The following is a 7,547-nucleotide window of genomic DNA, read 5'->3' as shown; positions in this document are numbered from 1 at the left end:
ACTAACTGTAAACCCGGCGTTGCCCAGATATTTATTCATCCCAGTTTTATGTCAGTTCATCCCTTCTTGCCTCATCTCTCTTGTCCATTTAGTCCTATCTCGTCTCTCTATCCACCTCCTCCTTCCGCCCATCCGCCTCTCTTTCCATCTCCTCCATCTGCCCCCCTCTCTCACAACACTTCCTCCTCCTCTCCATTCTCCTCTCCTTCTCCATCAATCTTCCCGTCTCTGTCCACCTCCTCCTCCGCTTTTTCTAATAGTACATCAAATTCACAATAACACCCCTAATTTATGTATTTATTACAGTGTTCCATTAGTCATTCATCACCTTCCCCCTTTCTCTGTTTACCTGCTGCTCCCTCTCGCTTTTAATCTGCTTCTTTCACATCTCTGGATGCACCTCCTCCCCCTCCCCGCCCCCATCACTTTCTCCTCTCTCCGTATATCTCCTCCTCCGCTTCCGTCATGCCATCGCATCTTTCCCCGTATATGAAAAAATACGTATATCTGCCAACTTCGATGCTGATTGACGAGACGATGTTGAATTTATTTAAAGGTAGGCCAACCATCTGACATCCAGCATACGTTGGCTTGTGTAAACGCCTTCACCACGAAAACATACGTACATGAGCCAACTCCCAAGCTGATCAGTCAAATGGTGTGTAATTCTGTTGTAAGGCACACTCCGCCATACACCGTATGAAATTTCACGTAGACGGCGGGGTTCCCCTTGTTTCGAAGATCAAATGTACAAAATTTCATCAAGATCGGAGCGACACTGTGGCTTTTGTTGAAATCCGTAAGTAAAGTACCCTCCACCATGTAATGAACGAAGTTTTATGTAGACAGTGACCTTCCTCTTGGGTGGGGAAATAGGAAGTCATTTTTATACACCCCGCTCGCTCTCTGCCGACTTAGTTGTGAAACATAAATAATAGATTCGAACAACAGAAATCATGTAATGATTTCTTTCGTATAAGAGGCAACATAGCTATTAAATAATAGTAAGGAGATTACGAGAGCAGTCACTTTCAGTGTTACGTAAAACAACGTTATACCTTGTAAATTATCACGACACAAAATGAAGATGATAAGCAATGTGGGACTTCCTTCCGTTTGCGTTTGAATCTCTCAGAGAAATCCTGTGTGGTGAGGAGGGTGGGAGGGGGCAGTAAGGGAAGCCTCGATTTGTTTTGCCGGCCCAGGCCTCTGACAGGATTAGTGTGCCACTGCTCGTAGGAAACCACATGGTAGGAAACCCCACGACACCGTGCACCAAGTGACCTCTCGATTATGTCCCACAAACGTTCGACGGGATTGATGTCGGCCGAACTGGGTGGCCACACCATTCGCTAGAATTGTCCAGAATGTTCTTCAAACCAATCGCAAACAATTGTGGCTCGGTGACATGGCGCCTCGTTGTTTGGGAGCACGAAGTACATGAATGGCTGCAAATGGTCTCCAAGTAGCCGAACATAACCATTTCCGGTCAATGATCGGTTCAGTTGAACCAGAGGATCCAGTGCCTTCCCTGTAAACGCAGCCCACACTCTTTATGGAACCACCACCATCTTGCACAGTGCCTTGTTGACAACTTGGGTTCATGGCTTCGTGGGATCTGTACCGCACTCTAATCATACCCTCAAATCTTACCAACTGAAATCGGGACTCATCTGACCAGGCCAGGTTTTCCAGTCGTCTAGGATAAGACGACATAGTCACGAGCCCAGGAGAGGCGCTGCAGGCGTTTTCATGCTGTCAGCAAAGGCGCTCTTGACACTGTGGATCTCGGAATATTGATTTCCCTAACAACTGCCTATTTTAGAAATTGAATGTTTCATGTGTCTAGCGCCAACTACATTACGCGGTCGGAGTCTTAATTCACGTCGTACAGCGAGAATCATGTCGAAAACTTTGTCACGTGAATCACCTAAGTACAAATGACATCTCCGCCATTGCACTGCCCTTTTACATCGTGTACGCGATACTTCGGCCATCTGTATATGCGCATATCGTTATCCCATGGCTTCTGTCACCTAAAGACCGCGATATTATGAAGTTCTAAATCAACCGACGTTTCGACAGTCTTCGCAGTTGTCGTCTTACAGGTGACTAAATGGTGGCTCTGAGCACTATGGGACTTAACTGCTGTGGTCATTAGTCCCCTAGAACTTAGAACTACTTAAACCTAACGAACCTAAGGACATCACACACATCCATGCCCGAGGCAGGATTCGAACCTGCGACCGTAACGGTCGCGCGGTTCCAGACTGTAGCGCCTAGAACCGCTCGGCCACTCTGGCCGGCACAGGTGACTAAACTCCTGGTTTATAGACATGGTCTTCTCTACATATACCTTCTTATTTCGGTCGTCAGGTGACAATCGAGGTCACATTCTGATACTTCATTGAATAGTTTGAAGCCAAAGTGCCTATGGTAGAGTGGCTGCATAGTAGACTATTGTCTGAGCTATTTTAGCAGGTGACTCGCAGGCAACAGCGAATCAGCAGCTCCTAACAGAGTAGCGTTTTCTAATCTGATTCCACAACATTCATTACTTTACAAACCGGTTTTTATTTGTTACGTCATCGTCAGGTACAAAGATAAAAATGTGCGGCTGTGAAATTTTTGTGGGATACAAGATTTTAAAATAATATAGAGTATCTCAATTTGTTTCCAAAGGCGAAAATTGTTAATGTTTGATTTAGGACCGAAACTCCTAAAACGCGATGTGGCACATTAAATAATTAACTACATCACAAATTACTGTAATACTTATAGTAAAACTTGGTGTTATGTTGCAAGGGGGTGGCTGAGTAACAATCTCGTCCTCAAAAGGTCCAATAATAGAAACAGGCACTACGTAACAAGTGTGACTAAACAGGTAAATGAAACACCTGTAATGATACAAAGTAAAATTTCAACTACAGTAACTGAAATAAAGAAAAAACTGGGACACGGGAGTGGGAGGGGTACCTTACAAAACGGGCTTGAAGGGGTTACTAGTAGTAACTGTAATTAACTTTTAGAGAAGTCCACTTTTATCATGAGCCCCTGGTTTGTTACTACAATATGTTCTTAATGTGACTTTCTGTAATTAGATTATTTGCAAGAAAAATGAAAATTATTTCTAATAATATGTATTTATTTATAAATGATAGAGCACAGCAATTAGTCGTCCTTATTTTTGCAGGTTTTATTACGTAAATCCAGATTTCGGCAAGTGCCAAGCCATTATCAGTGCACTATTTTTTAATCTCGATGCATGTTAGTATTCAAAGAACTGTGACTGACGCCCGAACAACAGGGAACTAATATGCATCGAGATTAAAAAATAGTGCATTGATAGTGGCTAGGCACTAGCCGAAATCTGGATTTGCATAATAAAACCTGCAAAAATAAGGACCACTGATTGCTGCGCTCTATCATTTATAAATTACATAACAGTCGCTGAGTGCACCCACTTTCCTAATGGGAGGTAATCTGACTTATTTATTTGAAAAAGTAATTTCAAAATGAACCCAAAAGTTATTAAAGTAACTTAAATAACGAAATTTTAATGATGGGAGTTGTGCCGGACTTTACTTTCATAGATATTCCTAGTATTCGTCTTTATGGATGAAAACTGAATTCTCATGACAGGTTCAGCATCAAGTCTGATACTGTTTTCTTTCCTTTTTCTTTTTACTTTTTATTAACACGTAGGCTAATCTGAGAACTTCTTTCACACATGTATGTAAATGCAAATGATAAAAAGTACCAACGAAGCAACAACTGCGCATATTCATATTTTCAACTGCATCAGAAACCCAGTAATACTACTAATATAAATTTTTCTTACAATGGTGAATGAGGCCTCGGTTCGATAAAAGTTTCTTCTCATTAGAAGGTCGAAGTCGTGCAGTGACAAGTGACAATAAATGTGCTTCGAATCCAGAATTCATTCTGACATTTAAATTCCTGTTCAGTTGGGGAAATACAGCTTAAAAGAGTCACTAAAACTTTTTAAATTTTTCTTCGAGGCGTTAATTTTACGATGCTTTGTTGAGTGTTATGAAGAATGGCACGTAAGTTTCGTGGAACCCATGAGTGATCTCCACGGCACATCGTTCTTCCGTGGAACATAGATTATGGAGCGCTGTACCAGAGCACTGATAGCGCGTGACTAATACGCGTGGTCTTCTCTCGGCTGCGGTGGTGTGCGACAGAGAGGATGAATAAACCTCGCACAGCTTGGCGGAAGTTGCTGAAGATGATCGACGCTACCATGGATAATGACAAAGTAGGGATGGGAAAAACAGACCGGTTAAAATTGATACCTGTATTTTAGTTCTGAATAATCGGTATTTTTCGTTATTTGTTTGATCACTGTTATAATTGGTGTTTTTACTAATAACCGGGTTAAAGCTGGCATTTCAATTAGCCATAGCAGTAGTGCAACAATTTTTCAAAATGATAGAGCACAACAATCAGTCGTCCTTTTCTTTCAGGTTTTATTAAGCAAATCTAGATTTCGGCTAGTGCCTAGCCATCATCAATGCACCGTTTCATAGTATCACTGTATGTCCTAGTACGTCAGTCCCCTATTGTTCGGGCTTCTGTCCCAGTTCGTTCAAGGCTTCAAACAGGGGACTGACGTATTAGGACACGTATTGACACTATGATATAGTGCACTGATAATGGCTAGGCGCTAGCCGAAATCTAGATTTGCTTAACAAAACCTTAAGGGGCTCCGGAACGCCCTATACTTGCAATGTTAAAATAACGCTTATAAATTACATCTTTCCTCACAAAGTATTTGAGGTAGGAAGTTGAACTTTTTACAGATTATTTATTGGAATATGGGCTACAACTTAACACAGGGATTTTACAAAATTTTAGTTCAGTTATTAAAGATGATTTTTTTTCAATTGTAATGAAAATTCACAACATTTTTTGCAATTTTTTATTTATATATTCAAAAATATACAGTTTTTTGGAAAAAGGCTGTGTTAAATTATGCAGAAGGTACTGTGTAACATTTACTGAAAGTTTGAAACAAATATGTTTGGAAGATCCTTAGAAAACATATAATTAGTATGAGAAAATAAAAGTTTTGGGAATCGAGCGACAAAGATTGGATTAACTTTTTAGTGCATTCCAGGTCCATAGGATGGATTATCTTCATCCTCTGCAAACTCCTCCTCCAGCTTCCTCTTGTTCCTCCTCCTGATTACTCTTGCTTGTATTTCTAGACTCTTTACAGCCCTGTCTGCAGCCCGAAGGCGTTCCTTGTCTAAAGCAAGCATCGCTCGTTGTTGTGTTCGTAGATTTTGCTACCATTTTCTTCAGTTGCAGTTACTGCAACACTGATCCAAAAGGTGGTCATGTATGAACACTTATCACATTTCAGTTGTATTTCACTAGCAAGTCCTACGTGCTTTATTATGGAGAGTTCCAGACCAACTTCACTACGATGAATATATCTTACCCAGTTTGAAAAAATTCCTTTGAGAACCGACATATCAAATATTTCATTCACATCCGATTCGCCCATAAAACATTCATAGTTTTCACTCATTGAACCAAGCTTCTTCTGTGAAGTATTTTCTTTCCCACTTTGACTGCTATGGGCAGGTGTACTTGAGAGGTTAGGTTCACTCACTTGGTTATCGTCTTTATTGTTTACAGTAATAACACATACCTTTGGCTTTCCAACATTTCTCCTTTTCTTAAAAGCCTTCAGAGGATTTCTAATAACTTTACTTTTACTCATTATTATACTTCAACAAAACAGAGACTCAAGAAACAGAATTAATTACGAATATTTTCGAGATAACGACAGAGTAAATAAACATGAAACAATCGACAATCACACCAGCGATATATATTGAACCATCACAGGTTAGCCACAACACATACTTTATCTCACATCACTAAAATGTACCTGATGAACACGGACGTTAATAATAACACCATTTGACAGCAGTTTAACAGCGCCACAGTGGGTCACGCCCATGTAGAACACATTTTAAAAATAGTTGTAGTCTTCGGAATTGAATAAATTATATATCTATTAAAAGGTAATAGTCTGCAGATTCAGAAGACGCAAAAAAGTAAAAATTGAACTTTTCATGATTTTGAGCCTTTCCGGAGCACCTTAAAGAAAAGGACGACTGATTGCTGTGCTCCATCACTTTGAAAGTCATATCACAGTCGTTGAGTGCGTCCACATTCGTAATGGCAGGTAATTTGAGCAACAAGTTTTGGTTTTTAAATAAATCTTTTTTAAAACGAGTAATTTTTACTCGTAAAATTTACTTTGATTTGAATTATGGCTTTATTACATGAAATGGGAAAAGCTATCAGTGCTAATTTAATATCAATCTTGACTTAAACAAGCAATAAACACACGAAATAAGAATTGGTATAGCATTTCTCAGACGTTAATATACTTGTTACCATGTGGCGTGATCTTCTGGATGGTACGCACATATATGCGGAGTGGGAGATGGTTCAAATGGCTCTGAGCACTATGGGACTCAACTTCTGAGGTCATTAGTCCCCTAAAACTTAGACAGCCATGCCCGAGGCAGGATTCGAACCTGCGACCGTAGCGGTCTCGCGGTTCCAGACTGCAGCACCTAGAACCGCACGGCCACTTCGGCCGGCGGAGTGGGAGACTTACCCTATCTGGTCTACATGTTAATTTCCCACTGTTGTCGCTGAACATAAGTTGAGTCACAGAACTCCACCATCCCTAGTCTGTAAGTATTTTACGAAGTGCCGCATCATTGAGTTATAACCCTCCATTTGCTTTATAAGAATAAGAACGGAAGGAACCACAAACAAACTTACATCATATAAGGAGAAAACATAACAATTCATTCAAAGTTTACACTAAAAATACGAAGCACCTGATCTGTTGCCTGTGTCTACATAATATGCCTTTATCTGCTAGTAGCCCTTGCAAACGGACAGATTAACACTTTTTAGATTTACTATTACATAATGCCCATATAATGGCATGATCTCCGTTTACAACAATATTTTTGAGTAGAGAATCAAAAAATTAGCATCAATAGGAAAATACTGCTGATTTTTTTGTAGTATTCAACCACTTGTCAGTTTACAAGAAAAGTTGCGAATGGTGGTACGGACTAACTTTTCTTTTATTTGTCTTTATAGTTTAATATTTTGATTCTATGTATCTTGAAACTGAGAGAGTTATAATTTTTCAATCTTTGGTCGGTTTCTACGTTTATTGCAGGAAATAAAAGGAATAAAAATCCGAAAATCGGTTATTTCAGAAATCGGTTATTTTGAGAGGTTTTCACAGTCAGCTTAAACTTGCATTGAAAACCGATGTAACCGAAAACCAGCTGTATCAGCGATAACCGCCATCCCGAAGATAAAGCCGCTAGCGCGTCTTGAATAGCAATACGGAAATCACGCAGATGCGTAGAGACCTCGAAGTTGCAGCGTGCGCGTGCTCGATACTCGGCGAACAACCGACGCTCACTCGGTTTCGCTACGCGGACGCAGTGCTCTGACGTCTAGCTTGTAAC

Source organism: Schistocerca americana, chromosome 1, assembly GCF_021461395.2.
Source record: "Schistocerca americana isolate TAMUIC-IGC-003095 chromosome 1, iqSchAmer2.1, whole genome shotgun sequence".
Taxonomy (NCBI): domain Eukaryota; kingdom Metazoa; phylum Arthropoda; class Insecta; order Orthoptera; family Acrididae; genus Schistocerca; species Schistocerca americana.
The sequence above is the reverse complement of the archived record's forward strand: the minus strand, read 5'-3'. Positions refer to the sequence as shown.